Source organism: Stenella coeruleoalba (genome assembly GCF_951394435.1).
Source record: "Stenella coeruleoalba genome assembly, chromosome: 17".
In the NCBI taxonomy this organism is placed as follows: Eukaryota; Metazoa; Chordata; class Mammalia; order Artiodactyla; family Delphinidae; genus Stenella; species Stenella coeruleoalba.
The window spans coordinates 26,735,575-26,755,129 of NC_137163.1; the positions used below are offsets into that span (position 1 = coordinate 26,735,575).

The 19,555-nt window shown below is 36.0% G+C and overlaps 1 long non-coding RNA gene across 3 annotated transcripts in view; it reads left to right on the forward strand.

The window, feature by feature from the left end:
- The window catches only part of LOC307176148, a 134,160-nt gene that overhangs the window by 109,141 nt on the left and 5,464 nt on the right, over positions 1 to 19,555 (forward strand). For 2 of the 3 annotated variants that reach the window (XR_013824623.1, XR_013824625.1), the window contains 2 exons: positions 8,824 to 9,010; positions 11,467 to 14,243. This is a non-coding gene — a long non-coding RNA (uncharacterized lncRNA). The remainder of the gene's footprint in view (positions 1 to 8,823; positions 9,011 to 11,466; positions 14,244 to 19,555) is intronic. The other variant, XR_013824624.1, reaches the window with a different exon arrangement.

Below are 19,555 nucleotides of genomic sequence, written 5' to 3' on the forward strand. Positions count from 1 at the left end.
AATAAAATGTATACATGGGAGAGACCCAGGTAAACTGAGTAATTTGCCAAAATGGCCAAAGTCCTCAATTTAAGTACCATCTTCAGCTAAAAAGCAAAAGAGAATGTTGGGTGTATTGCGTTGGAACTTCAAAGGGAAGGAAGACAATTCACATAGAGATGGAGGAATAAATGTTTGGTAAAAACTGTTTGCTGGACCATGTAGAGACAGTGGGGCAACAGAGTGGACTTTGAACATTAAGCCCTGCAGAGTCCCTCCCACCACACTTAGCCCATATTCTTTGAAGATATCTCTGGTGATAGCTCTATTCAGGGAACAGGCCCTTTATCTAAATTCTTTTAGGCAGTTCAGGGGAGGTAACAAGAAAAACTTTTTTTGACTCTTCTGTTTCTTAAAAATAATCAGCCTAAATTAACCTTCATGCCAAAGAGACACGTTTTGAGGTGGCAAAGTTTGCTTCCCTACAGTGCCCTTATAAAAGAGACCCCAGAGCACTCACTAGCTTGCTCCTTCTGCTATGTGAGAACACAGCAAAAAGACTGTCATCTGTGAACCAGAAGCTGGGCTCTCACTAGACTCTAAATGTGCTGGCATCTTGAATTTGGACCTCTCAGCCTTCAGAACTATGAGAAATAAATTTCTGTTGTTTACAGGCTACTCAGTCTATGGGATTTTATTATGGCAGCCCAAACTGACTAACACAGGGAAGGAGCCAGTTATTCAAAAGAATTCAGGTCCAAATCTCTTCCAATAAATCACAAAGAAAATAAAGGCAAATGTATGGGGTTTTACTGAGCTAAAATTGTATAATAATCATGTGGATGTGTACACAACTTTCATGACTATTTTGAGACCTAACCATCTCAAATACTACCTTTGATAGCCTAAAGGCTTGATAGAGAATTTTGATCTGAATGAAGACTAAGGTCAAATACCTATAAGGTTACATGACTCTTTCTACCTTTCACTCCTGAGCTACCAGTTTATATGGTAAATTGATATTTATCATATATACTAGTTTACATGACCAAAATTGAAATATGCAAATACAAGAGATATTCTCAAGGCAAGGAGTCCGGACATGTAGATTCCCACTCTACATGGAACTATAAAAACAGGCAATGAAAGTCGGGCTTCAATTGAGTTGACTTTGTTTAGACCTCATTTAAATATTTGAGTAAGACAAACAAGTTATTTTTCCCTTCCTACTCCTATATGCTTCATTCATCTCTTTTATACTTGGAGTGTAATATTTTTAAAAACTCTATTATCTAAATAAAAATTATTTCCTTCATTATCTTGTTACCTTTATTAATAATTGTGTTACTAAATTAAATATGTGTTATGAAAGTTAGATAATACATAGCAATTGGTTACCCAAATTTGTAGTAACTTAAGCATTCTGTTAGAATATAAAACTGTAACCCCAAAATTATTTTGATCCTTATCCAGTGTTGGAAAAAGCAATGTTATATCCATCTTTCAACTTTTATCTAGAGTGCTGCTAAAATATCAATGATAAAGATGTTCTGTATTCTGGTATTAATATCATTTGATAGTATGTCACTCTGTTAATTATAAGCCTCCATACAGAAATAGCGTACAATAGAAGAGATTTTAAATATGTGCTGTGAAAAGACTGTGTATAAGCAAATCCAGTCATGCAACAGTAACTAATCCCATACTTAAATTGATCTTGTTAATTGAAGATCTGAAGGGAATCTAGAGTAGGTGCAACCAAAAAGAAAGAACTGTCAATATGTTTCTAACACTGGCTGTTGAACAGTGACTGGTTGCCTTGGATATTTGAATTCACTATGTCAAGTGTAATCATCCAAAGGAGAAGGAAATATTGAGCTCTCATAACCTAATCAGATTAACTGTATTCAATTACTTAGCTTTCTCTGTCCTACTTATCTACTTTGCCAAACAACTTTTCCATTACAATTTGACTTCACATGTAAATGTGTCCAGAAGAGTGTACTAAATAACTGATATGATAATATTATATTATTTATCATTTGAAAAGTTATATCTGTATATATATATCTGTATATTATATATATATGTAACTTTTGTGTTGATTCTATACTTAGGTTATCAATTAAACTTGATTATCTTATTTCAGGAATATGAACGTAACCAAAATCATAGAACAAATCATAGACTTGCCAAATATAGTTGTATCTCAATCTTGGTGACCATCATTATTCATCATGGGAATTTTATGAAGCAGACACTCAGTGGAATCCCCTCCAGAGATTCTGACTAACGAGGTCTAAAATGATGTATCTCTGCTTTAACTAGAGATTTATTTCTGGCATAATAGAGTGAGTAGATCATATCCTCTCTCCATAAAACCAGCTAAATCCAGAACATGCAGAAATAATGAAATAATAAAGACTAAAGGGGAGATAAATGAGGTAGAAAACATATAGAAAAAATAATGAAATAAAAATTAAAAGTTGTTTCTTTGAAAAATATCAACAAAATTGACAAACTGTGCAAGAAAATAAAAGATACAAATTACCAAAATCAGCAATAAAGGAGGAAACATGACTACTTAACTACAGATATTAAAAGAATATTAAAAAAATATATTTTTTTTTCTTTTCTTTTTAAACCCCGTTTACAACTGCTAAGGCTTAAACTTATGCACCAGAGTTCCCTATGGGATCAAGCTTAAGTTCCCCTTTGTGGGACTTTTGCCTGAAATTATATCTTTGCTTGACCTCCTCACCTTCCCTGGCCCTCTTCCCCATTACTCTTTTCTACTGGGAGCATTTGTAAAATAAATCACCTGCAAATAAATCCCCATCTCAGGGTGTGCTTCTGGGGAACTGAACCTATATCCAGCAGCTACAGTGGACCCGACAATTTGAAGGACACTGGCAATTCAGAAAAAATGATTAAGGCACAGCCTGGGCTTTCGAGGAGCTCACTGTCTGGCAGAGAGACAGATGCGTGCATTGATGATTTCAGCAGAGTGTGTGAAAGTGCTGTAAGAAAGAGATTCTGGGGAGTTAAGGGAAACATGAAAATAAGATCAAGGGCTATTCTTCCATCTGAGGGAGGCAAGGAAGACTTCACAGAGGAGGTGATCCTCTAAGGGAATACTGTGAACAAACATGCTAGCAAATGAGACAATTTAGATGACATGAAGAATTTTCTAAAACAACAAAATTACCCAAACTAACTTAAGAAATAGAAAATCTGAATAGCAAATATATTCAACTAATAATTGAAAACTTTTCCACAAAACAAAGCCCCAAGCCCAGACAGCCTGATTGGTGTATTTTATTAAGTGTTTCAACAAGAAGTAATACGAGTACTTCAAAAAATGCTTTCTAAATGGAAGAAGAAGGAATCTTTAATAACTTATCCTATGAAGCCAGTAATAGTGGTCCCAAACCAAAAGACATCACAAGAAAAGAAAACAAGGGCCAATATCTGATAAATACACCAAAGTCCCTAACAAAATATTAGCAAAACAAATTCAGCAACACATCATGATTATATATCATGACCTAGTGGTATTTATCTCAGGAATTAACATTTGATTTACTATCTGAAACAATGTAATGTTCCATATTAACATAATAAAGGATAAAAACCACATGGTCACCTCAAAAGACAGAGAAAAAGCAATTGACAAAATGCAGCATATGTTTGTGATTAAAAATCTCAGCAAACTAGTAATTAGATAGAATTTCTCCACTTGATAAAGGGTATCGAAGTAAAATCTATACCTAACATCAAACCTAATGGAAAAAGACTGAATTATTTCTTCTTAAGATCAGAAACTAGTTAAAGATGTCTCCTCTCACCACTTCTATTCAAATTTTAATAGAGTTTGGCCAGTACAATGAGGAAAGAAGAAATCGAAGGTATATATATTGGAAAGGAAGAAGTAAAACTATGTTTGGAGATAACATGACCCTGTACATAAATATTCTAAGAATTCCACAATAAAACCACTAGAACTAATAAACAAGTTTATGAAGGTTTCAGGAAACAAGATCAGTGTAAGAAAATCAGTTGTTTTTCTATACAATAGCAAGAAACATTCAAAACAATGTTTTGAAAACAATGAAAGCAATTCTATTCAAAATAGCATTTAAAAGAAAATAAATCATGAATAAATTTAACCAAAGAAGTGCAAGATTTATATACTGAAAATTACACATTGCTGAGATAAATAAAAGAATACCTAATTGAATAGAGAAACTTTCCATGTCAATGGATTTGGAAACTGAGTAATATTAAAATAGGAATTTTCCAAAATTGAACTACAGGGTCACTTCAATCACTATCAAAATCTCAGCAGACATTCTGTAGGAAAAAATTTTTAGAAAGATTTTTTGTAGAAATTAAAAACTCTTTCTAAAATTTATATGGAAACATATAGTATGTAGAGCAGACAAATCAATTTGGCAACTGACTTAATATTTAAAAATGAATGTTATTCTCTCCCAATAAAATAAATGAAATAGTTTATTCTTCCTATCTCAATAAATTTTATTACAAGTCAGAATCACACTCCATCTCCCCACATATACACATACATATACAGCAATAAATAAATCTATCTATATATATATACATATATAGCAAAATAAGATTTCTCTACTGTCCGGAATTATTGCACATAGTTTTATTTTTTAATGGTTCAAATAATAACTGCCATACCTCTCTCTTCAAAGAAATTCTAATGTTTGTGATTCATACCTTCACTACATGGATTCCAGTAGACACTTTGCCTATAATCTTTGTTGTTCAAAAAAGAGTAGCCTTGGGCTTCCCTGGTGGCGCAGTGGTTGAGAGTCCGCCTGCCGATGCAGGGGACATGGGTTCGTGCCCCGGCCCGGGAAGATCCCACAGGCCGCGGAGCGGCTGGGCCCATGAGCCATGGCCGCTGAGCCTGCGCGTCCAGAGCCTGTGCTCCGCCAACGGGAGAGGCCACAACAGTAAGAGGCCCACGTACAGCAAAAAAAAAAAAAAAAAAAAAGAGTAGCCTCATTTTTGCCACTGGAAAATGTATTAGTACAAACATAGTTTTATGACTTACAAGCATAGTTTTTTTACATTTAGAAACATTTCAAGTGTCTGCTATCATTTTAATAGTATTTTACGAGCTTTTTCCCCCCTGTGTTTGATTTTATTACTGTTCGCTAATTTGTTTTTTTGAAAATTTATATTTGGATTCCAATTTGATGTTTTCCCTCTGGTTTATTCTTTTGTTACAGGCCTTGCAGGCAATTAACTTTCCTTGCATGGCTGCCTGTTTGGCCTCCCATACCAGTATTGGGAAACATCAGGAGAGCAATTTTCTTGCCAATATTTTTTTCAACTTGCTCAGTTTTCTCCCTCCTGATGATTGCAGTCAAGAATTGCCACTCATTTCTGAGAGATTGCTTTCCTCACCTTTTCAGTCTCCTGCTAACTAGCCTGGATAGTAATTCTGTTTCCCTCCAGGGTAAATTCCTTACTAGAAGAAATTTTATGTAGTTCTGACCTTACCAATGGTTTCTAAAACTTTCTAGCTGTTTCTAGGCTAGTTCTTAATCAGTCAGTAATGGGTCAGAGTGTTCACACTTCCCATTTGTGAACGTTGGATCAGGTATCCAAGGCCAAGAGAGGTAAAAAAGAGAGTGAACTGTTTTTGGTGAGGAATTTCAGTTACCAAAGAGCTGAGACCTCAAATTCTGCTAAATCCACGTTATTTGAAGTTATTTTAAAAGCGAGAAATTCTCTTCCACCCAGCATATATAATTTAAAATCAGAGGGACCAATTTTTCAGAACATAGATGGGACTGCCCGACAAAAGCCTAGAGGTATCACTTCATGAAAAGTCTTGTGGCTCCCATAATTGCCTGGGTGGTAATACAAGATAATGATGTGATGTATGTGTGTCTACATCACTAGGATTATTCTGACAGCACTTGAAGTACTTTAGGAATCAATATTTAAACAGTTTTGTTTAAAATTTCAGATATCATTATGGAAATCTACACCAGGGTGTTTGTTAATTAGCAAGAGGATGTTAAAAGCACTATTTTTATTAGTGAAATAGTGATGTTCTAGAAAACTGTTTGATTAGGATATATGTACAGGTCTCATTTTAAGATTAGGTAGAAGAATTTGGCAAGTGGGGTGTGCAGCTCCTGGGTTCTATAACCTTGTTAGTCCTTGTGCTAGATTGTTTTATGGCCCCAATTTTTCACCTTTCCCTATATCCACATCTTTTGTGGATATATACATCACATGACTTGCTTTATCCAATAGAATGTTAGTGTGAGTGATATAACCAAAAGCTTAAAAAGCACTTATGCAGTTGGTCTTGCCCTCTTCTGCCTCTACTAAGATGAGCTTTCCCTAGGTGGCCACTTCTCCATTTTCTTGGGCCCTAGACCAAATCGTATTCCAGCAAAGATACAAGCCCAGCTGAAGCCATAGCTTAAAGCAGGCACACCCAGCCTAGGCCAGTGTATATCAGCCAAACCCCTCACCCCAAACTGCCAACATGCAGAAACATGAGTTCAATAAACATTTTTTGGTTTTTGTATGCCATTTTGATTTGTGTCTATCATGTAGTGTTATTGCAGTAATTGCAAACTAATACATTCCTACATCCAAATTCACAGGGAATGTACTTAACCTCACTATAGTTGGCCAGTTTTGTCCTCAAAGAATCCAAGAGTCCACCTTGGAGTCAAGTTTTCACACAAAGTGCCACTGAAAAAGTCTAAGACGGAGAGAGAGATTGTCCAAACTACTGAATAGGTCATAAGACTGTCCTGAACATTCTTGCTATTAATATTTGTGCATTAAGCAACGTTTGCCTTCTCTGATACCTACCACCTGGTGCTAAGGATATGAAGGAAAGGAAATATAGTTCCCACCTCCCTGTAAACCGCAGAGATGGTGAATATTTATCAAAAGATCCCTGATGTTTACTGAATGGGTAAAAGGACTTACGTCAGTTTGCAACAGTGAAAAAGAACAGTAATGTTAACTTTTAAAAATTATAAACCTTTTATCAGAGAAAAGTTCATGTCTGCTTCATGGGGAGATATCCCACTTTTATACAGTTATATTCTTCCTGCCCCCATACACACAAGGATCCTACCTGTATGGAAGAGATGTCTTTTTTGTTGTTGTCATTACCCTCTTCCTCAAGTAAAAGAAGTTTTCAGAATTTGCAGCTAATGGTCCTAAGGGTTTCAGTTATACAGTATTTTTAATGTTAGCTATAGCCAAAATTGTTAGAACATTTATACTGTCTTAATACTGTCTTAATTTATGATTTGTGGATTTCTATGATTTATGACAAGTTTTCTCGATGTCTTTCATTCATTCATATATATATGTATGTTTTTCTCACCTCTGGAATAGATTTAGCATTTGTTTATGTTTTTACGCTCTCCATTGAGCTCCCATATTTAATTTACATCAGCTCCCATTTTAAAACCCTCAGAACCATAATTCAAGTTAGAAGTTACTACCTAGAGATGTCTTCAGTCATTCAGTCCATGTTCTAAATCCTCTAATTCCCAAAACTCAATTAATTTTAATTCATCTGATTTCTAAGATAAATGTCATACAGCTATTTTAAAAAGGAAAAGGAGAGTTCTTTAAAAATAATGATGAATGGATAAAGATGTGGCACATATATACAATGGAATATTACTCAGCCATAAAAAGAAACAAAATTGAGTTATTTGTAGTGAGGTGGATGGACCTAGAGTCTGTCTTACAGAGTGAAGTAAGTCAGAAAGTGAAAAACAAATACCATATGCTAACACATATATATGGAATCTAAAAAAAAAAAATGGTTGTGATGAACCTAGGGGCAGGACAGGAATAAAGATGCAGACGTAGAGAATGGACTTGAGGACACGGGGAGGAGGAAGGGTAAGCTGGGACGAAGTGAGAGAGTGGCATGGACACATATACACTACCAAACGTAAAATAGATAGCTAGTGGGAAGCAGCCGCATAGCACAGGGAGATCAGCTCAGTGCTTTGTGTCCACCTAGAGGGGTGGGATAGGGAGGGTGGGAGGGAGATGCAAGAGGGAGGGGATATGGGGATATATGTATACGTATAGCTGATTCACTTTGTTATACAGCAGAAACTAGCAAACCGTTGTAAAGCAATTATATCCAATAAAGATGTTAAAAAGAATCTTGCCCTCCTAAAATGGTACAGACGAACAGGTTTGCAAGGCAGAAAGAGAGACACAGATTTAAAGAACAAACAAACAAATAAATAAATATACATCAAAAAAAGACTCATACTCTAAATCTACCTTAAAAATCTATTATAAATAAATCTACTTGTGAAAGGGGGGGAAAGGGTTTGCTGACATTGACTTGGATGTCATTTGATATGAAGGATAGTAAACAGAAACAAATTTTAAGGTTATGTCCACATATCCTGAAGCTGGAGGAATCTTCACAGGAAGATCAAAGAGCTCTAAATTCTAATTTAGGAAAGAAGAGTGTGTAAGTGAGGAAAAATAACAGCTTTCTATTGCATACACATTTCCTGGAATACACTGAATCTATTAGCAACCCAATTATATGAAGACTAATCTGAATGCTGACATGAAATTATCAGAACAATTAATACACTTCTATTTTTACTCTGAATTACACAGAATAAAGACTATAGTAAAACTTCTATCACTAAATTCACTCTGTGACTTTCAAACTAGCTGATCATTCACTGATCCAAGTTACTTCAAGTATCAGAATTAGATATTTTGTCCTGTATCCAATCAATTTATCTACAAATGCCTTTTTTTTTTTCTCTTTTGTAGATAACTACCTTGGTCATCTCACAAGTGAGATGAAAACGCAAATACACCTGGCTACAAAGTAGTCATTAGCAAACCTGGAGGTGACAATATGTTGAAATTTGAAGAGAGTGATGTAGAGGTGCAGATGTCAACAGAAGAAAGCTAGCTGGCCAGCTTTTGGGAAGAATCACTGCATACCCTTGCCTAGGTAAATTCACCATGGTCTAAGGACTAACCTTAGCTGTGAATGTCAAGACACACAAGTTTGTTCAGTCAAGGAATGGGCTTCCCTGGTGGCACAGTGGTTGAGAGTCCGCCTGCCGATGCAGGGGACACGGGTTCGTGCCCCGGCCCGGGAAGATCCCACAGGCCGCGGAGCAGCTGGGCCCATGAGCCATGGCCGCTGAGCCTGCACATCCAGAGCCTGTGCTCCGCCAACGGGAGAAGCCACAACAGTGAGAGGCCCGCGTACCGGGGAAAAAAAAAAAAAAGGAATGATTGGACTGTAGTGAATGGACTTTGACAGCTGTTTGTACAAATGAGCAACCCTTTATCAAGAAAATCACTGATTGGAATGGAAATATTTAGGACACCAAATTACAAATCTGCAGTTTGGATAAAGGCCCAAAAGTGAACTGAGATAAATGATTATGGAAAATTTTCTTCCACTTCCCAAACAGAAAGTATCACTTTCTCAGTGACCTTTTTCTTGTCTGTTAAATTGAATATCTCTTTTCCCTGGAAAATCCTGACAGTGTCTAGTTCTTTGCATTTTCCCCTTAAGGTGAGCATACCTCTCTGTATATTATTTTTCCAGGTATGGTGTCATACAATTGACAACGGAATTTCAGTCATGTTACGTATGCCTGAGATCATAGTCAGTTTATTTTGAGGATTTATGATGATCCTTAGGCTCATCAGTAACACTGTATGAGGACGTTGATCATTTATCTGCTAAAGACATATCAGGAATATCAGTTGTATCAGCTAAATATGAGGTTTTCTTGTTTTTTTATTTTTTTCTTCTTTTTTTTTTTTTTTTTTTTTTTTTTTTTTTTTTGCTGTATGCGGACCTGTCACAGTTGTGGCCTCTCCCGTTGCGGAGCACAGGCTCCGGACGCGCAGGCTCAGCGGCCATGGCTCACGGGCCCAGCCGCTCAGCGGCATGTGGGATCTTCGCGGACCGGGGCACGAGCCCGTGTCCCCTGCATCGGCAGGCGGACTCTCAACCACTGCGCCACCAGGGAAGCCCTCTTGTTTAATTTTAAACGATTTTTTCCTTGTTTCTAAGTTTTAAAAGGTCACCTTATTATCACATTGAACACATACTCTATCAATAACTGCTGACAGCTGTTTAGCAAATAAATGTTTAGTGAAACGTTAGTTGCTAAAGAGCCAAGCCTGAAAAGGATGAAACATGATTTACACAAAGTTTAAAACTTTAAAAGATGGAATGTAAAGATGGAGAGTGAAGTTTATTTTCTTCCTTTTCCTTGTCTTTTATCTCTTTGAGTTTAAAGCCAGGCCATATGCTTTTAGTTTAGTGCTCTTTCAACAATAGTTTTTTTTGATATTTAAGTCTTTGACTTTTTCACTTATGGTAGGTTTGCTATTACAAAATCATCATTTGAAATAAATAAGATTAGCATCTATTTACTAGGTCACAACTAATACAATTTATTTTTTTCTCTAACGTGAATATTAAGCTATCATTTTACAAATGGTTTCTGTCAAAGTGATCTGCTCTCCCAAACTCCCTGAACAGAGAAAAAGTTCTTTTTTATGGTTTTTGACTTTTATTATCTTTATATTATATAAGTAATACAGAATTATAGACAAATTAGAAATGTTAGGTGAGTAAACAGAAAATAAACAAACAATCACCTTTAAAGCCTCAGTCAGAGATAATCTTCCATTAGCATTTTAGTGTATAACCTCCTAGATGTTCTTCCCTTTCCTTTCTTTTATTTTTTAATGGGCTTATGTCTCAATTAATTAATTAATCTGGGAAAAAAGAAAACCATCTAGAGTATCAACAATAAATTTACTGTCAATATTCTAGGTCTTGCATAGGATGGCAGATGTTTATTAGACTATTAAATAAAAAATAGAGTCAATGATGAAAATGTGGGATGATGTTCTTACCAGAAAGACTAATGTGGAAGTGTTGGGTAACAGCTCTCAAGAACACTTTTAAAAGATAAATGATGCATAGCTTTTTCCGCTTCTGTATCTTGATCCTTTCCCCAAAATTGCTGCCTGAAAGTCAATTTGTACCACGAAAATAGAACTCATGCAAGCAATCACTGAGTGGAACAAGAAGGAATGCTTCCTGAGTTTGGAATATTCATGTCTGGAGAGAACTGTCCGCCTCTGAACTTAAATAGCAGAGAATTAAGCTCTGTTTTATTTAGGTCACGGATATTTGGGGTTCTCTTTTTCATTCAGCTCATCTTTAATCCTAATTGATATACTTTTTAAGTATCAAATAATATGTATTTATTTGCATAGTTTGGGTTTGATTCTTATTTTGGAATCACCAATGGAAAACAGTGTTCACAATTCAGGCACCACCATTTAGGGAACCAAGAGGCAAATTCCCTGAAAAGTAAGGCAGAAATAACTAATGAGCGAAAAATGACTTTTTTTTTTTTTTCCTTCCAGGACAGATCATCTACCACAGAACATAGATGTGGTCACCAAAGCAACACACTCTCATCAGTAACAATAGCTCATGATACAGCTTTCGCACATTCCCAGGCTCTCTCCTGTAACTTCCTCCCATTTCTCTATGATCTATGACAGAACTTGCTGATTGAATTATATTCCCTTGATTTAGGGAGGTAGCACCCCCCCACACACACATACACACATGCTTGAACATCTATGCACTCATGCAAACACACATCTAGTTCATGTGCACACAAAAACAACAGTTTACAGTACTTGCAAATTTGCCAAATAATTGTAAAATAACATCGTATAAAAGCTTAAAGACATAAGAGTTCACTAGGGAGCTAGTTTCCCACAATCAGAGCAGCTTAAACATGGCCAAAAGTTTAGGTAGAATATGGATGAGTAGAAAGGAAAGAAAGTGATAATGATTGAAAGCATTCTAAAAAAGCAAAATGACTAGAGAGAGTAAAAATTTTAAGGAATTATGAGAAACTCCTGTTTTGTTTGGCTGGTGATAGCTGTATTGAATATGGCCAGATTTCTGAATATCTGATTCCTCCAGAAGCCATACACCACCATTTAAATATTCTCAGAGCTATGTTTAAAATAAACCAGTATTTTCTAAAGAATATTTAGCAGACTGGAGGTCCTTTTGAGATTTTCTGTACAATAAAAAGACTCAATGATCAAATAAACATGGAAAATGCTTTGTAATGATCATCTACTATTTTGAATGGCCAATAACATTTTCTCTTTGCAAGAGCACTCTGTTTTTCTATTTTGAGTTCTTCATTCCTAAGCTTTAACCATATGGATCTAGGGGCTGACTAATTGTAATATTCCACTCCCAGGGCATGTCCCAAACCAAGCCCATTATATGCTTCCTAGTTTTTATACTTTTAATTGGAAAAAAAAATGTTAAAAAAAAAAAGGCAATCTATCTTTGTTGGCAAAACCCTAAGATACTAATTTGGAAATGTTAGTGGAATGTTCCATGTCACTGAGAAAAATCCAGTCTAAAAAGAATAAAGAATGAAACTGATAGAAACAAATAAGATTGGAAAAAAAATCTTTACAGTATCCCTCTCCTTGGTTCCATGTCTGTTTTGAACCAGTGATTATCTTTGCCATGCATTTCTATAGTCTAGTATCCGTAAATTGTTTTTCCCCTCTTAAACTCATTCCAGCTGGAGTTCCCTCACTTACAACCAAAATAAATCTGATTAATTCAAGCTATAGACTTCTCTCATCTGTTGAAGATGAGCGGTGCAGATTAGCATATGCAAGGCTCTAAGATGATGTTTAGGCTGTTTAACTTAACCCAATATTTCCCCAAAATTGCTGAGAAAGAAAATTCTGTTATTTGTTAGGATGAAGGCTCCAAATTCATATATACTCTTCTTTCCCTGGTGAACTAAACTACATCATGGATGATATTTGGGAGCTCTTTTTGTCCCTCTGTTCTTAGAAGGGCTAAAAAAAATATGCTTCATCTTGAGTACCAATTCTGATGGGTTACAAGAGGCTATTTGGAATGCTGTATTGAGAAGGATTCTGTTGCAGAACATAGCCTAGTGAACAAGAATGCCATTCAATTAGCAGTAGCAGACATTGGGATTATCATGTAGAGTGATGGTGCAGGTAACACAAGTTTGCCCTTCAAGCTAGCTCGGTATGCTGACGTTTTCCCTTCAAGCATGAAAAGATGGATCCAAGAAAAAGAGAGGAGAATTGCCCCAAGGTGCTTCTGCAACGCTCCTTTTTCTTAGAAATCACCTTAGGTTCTGCTGTACCTTCTAAAGTTAGGGAGCTCTCTTATGTTGGGACAAGCTCGAGTTCCTTATGTATTGCCAACAGAACAGAATCCACGAGAGATGGAAGGAAACCTGAGGAAAAAGAGTTCCCAGATGGCACCAAACAAAAAGCAGCAGCATTTAACGATCTGGTTTTTTCTTCTAAAAACATATATTGTACTATCCCTTTGATTCATATAAGCTCCCCTCTACTGAGGACATTCAGTGAGGTGTACTCTGATCCATTGCAAGGGCAAGTCCAAACCAAAGGACAAGAAAGCCTAGGTGCTGCAATCTATAAAGGTCAGCCACTAGGACATAGAGAAGGTATTAGGAGAGTGTACCTGGAGGAGTAAATGGACTATATCCAGCACAGAGCCTAAGGGCCATTAGTGGAGCCAGAAATGTGAAACAATAGGAAAAAAGAATTATTAACACCTTTCTCTGAGCCAGCAAAGTGGAACCAATAAAGGTTTTAGGCATAAAATTAGAATCTTTCCTCTTTATAAATGTAAAGAATTAACATGACCAGGTCTCAGAAATACTGGAGTAAGCAAAGCATCACTGTTATAAGAAGATAGGTTTGAACCAGGAACAGAGGAATTTGAAAATGGATTAGAAATGAAGGAAAATGCATTATAACAAGAACTGAGTATAGTTTAGGCAGCAGTTTACCTAATTCTAAAGAGATATAGCAGACACGAAGACAAAGACAGTGTTTTTTTGTTTTGTCCTGTTGTTGGTTCATGTTACATTAATAAGCACTGTTACAAATGACTTGCAAATGTTAACTTATTTGATTTATGTAACACTATTACATAGGTGCTTTTCTTCCGTTTAGGACAGAAACAAATTCAGTGCAAGAACAGTTCCGGCACTTAGAAAAAAGAAACAAGTAAGCAGTTTTCGCTGATAGGCTGCCTGACCAAGAAAAATCCTATTCTGCCAAATAAGGAAGACAGACAACCACAGGTAGGACACGATCCCCATCTTATAAACATGGCTGCAAAGACAGTCAGATGTTAACTCTTTCCTTAACAATATTTACTTGGATGACAAAGGACTCAAACAAGCTATGTTTTCATTAAATTATTATTGCCATCCCTTCCTCCATGACCTCTCCCTTCCCCTGTCTTTCTCCAAAACAAAATTTGAGTTAACAAAAGAAGTCATAATAGCCATGTTTCAGTGGGCACTTTAGAATCCTAGTTATTGGCTGACTCTGCAAGTCCATACAACTCTGCTTTTGCACAGTTCTACTTCAGTGTCTGTCTGTTTCAGAGGCAGTCTCTAAGAACAAATTTTTCATCCATTTTTTTCATATTATTTCTATCAACTGGACTCTCCTCTCTTCTTATCTCCATTCTGTCAAAATTATATTTTTGAGGGCCAACAAATGTTCTATGTGCTTCATGAAGACTATTTTTCTTCATCATCCTCAGCCATAAATAATATTTATACTATTGAGATGTTTCTCAAAGTGTGGTCCTCAGACCAATCCATTATAATCACATGGAGAGTTAAGGTTGTAAATTCTAGGTTCATCCTAGAAAGGGCAGAATATGAACTGCATAATTACCAAGGTCCAGAGAGTCTAATACTCACCAAAGTTTAAGAAACACCATTCTCAGTTAATACAGAACTTTTTCTTTCTTGTGACACTCATCAATTTCTGCTATGGATTGTAGTTAGTTTGTATCCATTATTGTATCGTAAGGACTTCACAGCCATGGACCATGACTTCATGTTCGTACACTTAATGATATTTGACATATTGCTCTATATTAGATAGGTGTTTAATAAATATTTGTTTTATTTTCATGATTTTTTGTGAAGAAAGAAATAGTTTTATCTCAGAAATAGTTGTATTGTTCTAATCAACAACTTACAATGACTAATTTCTTTTTATTTAAAGATAGATGTGTAGGTCTGCATAGATAGATCTAGAGATACAATATTTTGTGTATATTTGGAATTCTTTCTTATCAGCATTAACGATGAAGCATGGGGCTTGAAAGTTACTATTCAGATATTTATACAACTGGACTCAGCAAACTCAGGAAAGTAGTAAAATGTAAAAATAAAAGATTCAAGAAGAGTCCAAGATACCCCTTGAGCTAAACAGAGATCCTGCCTCAATGACAGGAAAAAGTCCAAGGAATATGCTTCCAATCTTTATCCCATGCTTTGCCTCAGATCATTTAAAGAAGAACCCAACTGGGTTGTCTGCCTCCTTTTAAAATTATATCTGCTTCAGGCAAAGCTGGCCTCAAAGGGACCAATTACAGTGAAAACTGGATGGTTATTTCCTTTTAAATTCCCTTGGCTCAGTAAAGTTAGCACATCTTTATCAGGCTTTCTGGAGGTCCTTCTTAGGACCATAAACCTAGTTGGGCAGAACTGCTTTCTTCCTTATAATTCCCTGTAGTACCTCACTTAGTACTCCCTGTATCATGGCCAGGACCTTTAATAAATTGTGCTAATGAAGTTGATAAAATAATCACCTCTTTATTTGTACCCAGAAGTGTTTAGTTCATTTAGTAGAAGTTCTGAATTTTCAGAAAGGTTAATATCTACCTAGCTATTTAGAAAGCTTCACATGAAGATCAATTAACCTATTTTTTTCTTTCAAAGTAGGCTTTCCTGTCTTTGAGGAGGTTAAGTATCTTGAAAGTCAATGAGAAAGGCTTTTATTAAATAGCTCTACAGTCCAGCAACTTTCTCTTGAAAGTTGAAAACCTTAGCCAGATGTATTACTACAGAGGAGACTCAGGCAATTAAATCAAAGAAACCCACAGCACACGCCCATTATCCATGTTTCAACAGTTCTCTTTGTGACATGTACAACTCAGGTGAAACTCTTTTGTAATTCTTCTTCTCAAATTTGACGTGATTCTGTGAAGTCTGTCACAGAGCAATTAAAAAAAGAATCCAATCATACAATTCAACTGTATCTTAAAGTTGCAGCTTGCTCAGCAAAGGCAAGTGAGACTTTTAAATAAGAAAAGAAAAAAAGCTTATATAATGCTCTTTCTATACCATTTTTATATACTATGAATTTGTGCACAACACAGAATGACATTTAGACACCTATAATAACATATTACAGTTTTTACTATGATCTTATTGCTACAAGTTCAATGTGTCAAATACTGAAATATAAGATTAAAGTAAACTTAAATTACACTTAGATACATATATTTCTTTTTAATTTTTTAAAATTTTATACAATTTTTAAAGGTTGCTTTCCCTTTACAGTTATTACAAAATATTGGCTCTACTCCCCGTGTTGTACAATACATCCTTGAGCCTATCTTACACCCAGTAGTTTGTGTCTCCCACCTCCCCACCCCTATATTGTCCCTCCTTTCCCTCTATTCTCAGGTAATGCAAAATTTGATTGGCTCTCATTCCAATTAGTCTAACTGCCTACGAAGATCTGGTACAAATTCTATGTTAATGAATTAAAACACTCAAACTTCGATACCTTTGGGGACTAAAAATATACTAAGAAAAAGATAGAAAAGCTGTCCTTTGTTATATGACCAATCTGATAGAGAAGTGGACTAGGGTAGTGCTCTTGAGTTCTTGTCTTTGTTTCACTGCATCTGTTCACAAACATAAAATTCTGGGTGAAAGGAGACATGACAACAAATGGGACTATTTTGAGTACGCATTATGTTCCAGAAACTTTATAAATGGTACCTGAAGTTTAGGTTATTCAAGGGTCATTTGCTAGTCTTAAAAAACAAGGGCTTTGGTTTAAACAGAGTCTAGTGGAGACAGGGGAGCAGGGCTATTAGGGGAATGGAACTGTGACTTCCATGTAAAGGACAGAGCTGTTGAAAGGTTATACTTTTAGCAAAAAGATAGACTAGGAAAAAGGAGAAAGAAAGAAAGCTTTCTTATTGACTTTGGCTCTAAATAGGAAAATGAGTCTTCCTAAGAATTCAAAACATGAGCCTATCGTGATGTATGTTTGATATTGAATTGTCACTATCTGTGCTGTACAGAGACTCCAGTGCTGAAGAGTTAACATAAAGAGCCATGCTGGTAACAACCTTGCCAAGACACCAACTGAAGTATCCTTTGGAAGTACACAACCTCATCCTAAGCCACAGATGATACTCTAGTGAACGGGAGCTCACAGGCCCCAATTTAAAAACACAGTTGACCCCTGAAGAATGTGGAGGTTAGGGGCACCCACCCTAAGAGCTGTCGAAATCCACATCTAACTTAGACTTGGCTCTCCACATTTGTGGTCTGCTGTATCTCTGATTCTGCATCCGTGGATTCAGCTGACCTGTGCAAATCATGTGAATTGTAGTGTTTACTATTGAAAAAAACCTGCACGTAAGTGGACCCACATGGTTTAAACTCGTGTTGTTCAAGGATCAAGAAGTTAATCAATATTAGGCTGAGTTTCAGGAAAAAAAAGAAAACACTGTAGAACTCAACCTACAACCTCAGATGTAAGACAAGAAGAGTGTGACAGGTTCACACTTAGAATTTCATATTGTCAGGAGTGGAACAAGAAAAAGTAAAAAGATTAATTAACATTAATTGTTGTTAAATACAGTTGTTTAATATACCGTAAGGGTGTTAATATTTTAAAAGTAACTACAAAAATAATAAAAATAGAATGTATAAACTTTAATGCAGTGTCAGGGGTATGGGGAGGGGGCAAGAATTAATCAATTTTTGAACACATTAAAAAAGAAAAGAAATATGTTAACTACAAATATCAGATTATATATTAAAGAAGTCACATATCTAGAAAGCATAAATAGGATGATATAAGTACAAATCTATCAGTAATAGTAATGAATATAAATTGATTAAACTTAACAGTTAAAGATGAAAAGAGGTGATTTGATTGGACAAAATGCAACCTAACCATCTGCAATTTTAAATCAGCACATATGACATAAAGCTACAGAAAGTTTAAATGTGAAGTAACATCAACAAAAAAATGAAGCTAATGTTATAGCTTAAAAATGTATTAAAAATATACATAATTATAAAAGGTAATATGCAAATACAACTCTTATCATTGATAGATCAATGAGAAAAAATTAGAAGAATACAAAAGATTTGAAAAACCTGATTACATATTAATAACAGGCACATTTAACCCTGCAGTCAACAAGCTAAAAATAGACCTTGTTTTCAAGCATTTGTGGAAAAGACAAAAATATTGTCTATTTATTAGACTTGAAAGAAAAACTAATCAAATTTCAAAGAAACATTGTTTTGTCATAATTACCATTACTTAGAAATAACTACTGAAAAGATGAAGAATAAAATAAATTTCAAATTTAAAAACATATTTCTGCCTAAGTGTGAAGGAATGATAATAGAAATCAGAAAATATTTAGCACTAAATGTAAAACTCTAAAGCAACAATATATGAAAGTCCTATAATTATACCCTTGAAATGCTAGTGGAAAATAAACTGTATAAATAAGATGAACACAGAGCTGTCGAGTCAGAGTGGTGTCTTAATGTTGTAAGACATGAGATGTTTAAGTCAGGATCTATCATGGAGATGAACTTGGGTGAAGAAAAGAAGGGATATGCAGCTGTTTCCCAAAACCCACCACCTCCAGCTGACAGAGATGAGATCCAGAATAGCCTGAACTCAAAATTGTAGCAGTCTCCTGGAGATATCAACAAGCTTCAGCAGAAAAGGCCACTCTGTGCCAGCATGGAAGCAGTTAAAGACCCGAGCCTACATTCAGAATCTCAGGAACTCCTTACTGTAGGGGAAAGCATGCCAGAGAACAGTAGTGGGAACCATGGCTCCCCTGAGAATGTGGGTGGAGAGGAAGAGGTAGAGAGCAATAGCTACCCTGAGGGGGGTGTTCCATCCGCTACCTGGTTGGCCCAGTTCAACAAAGTAGATGAGGCCACTCAGTGTGATATGAGTTGGTGGTATGAGGTACAGTCTGAGAATTCCCGAGTCTTCACCAGGAAGTGGTAGAAACGGAGCAGAGCAGGTGTCAGTGGGGAGCAGGAACCAGGATGAAGTTGAGGAGGTAGAGAACAATGGCTGTGAGAGGCCCATTCCCTCCCCTACCTGGTTGGCCCAGTTTACCAAAGTAAATGAGGGTATACAGTGCGACATGAGTTGGTATGAAGCACAGGTAGAGAAATCCCCCCAGCAAATGCCCTCCAGAGATGAAGGGACCTCACCAGACTGCAAAACCAAGGGGTCATGGAGAAAGCCAGTCACAAATAGGAAATTAAGTGCAGACAAAGATGAAGTGATGGTGAATGATGAG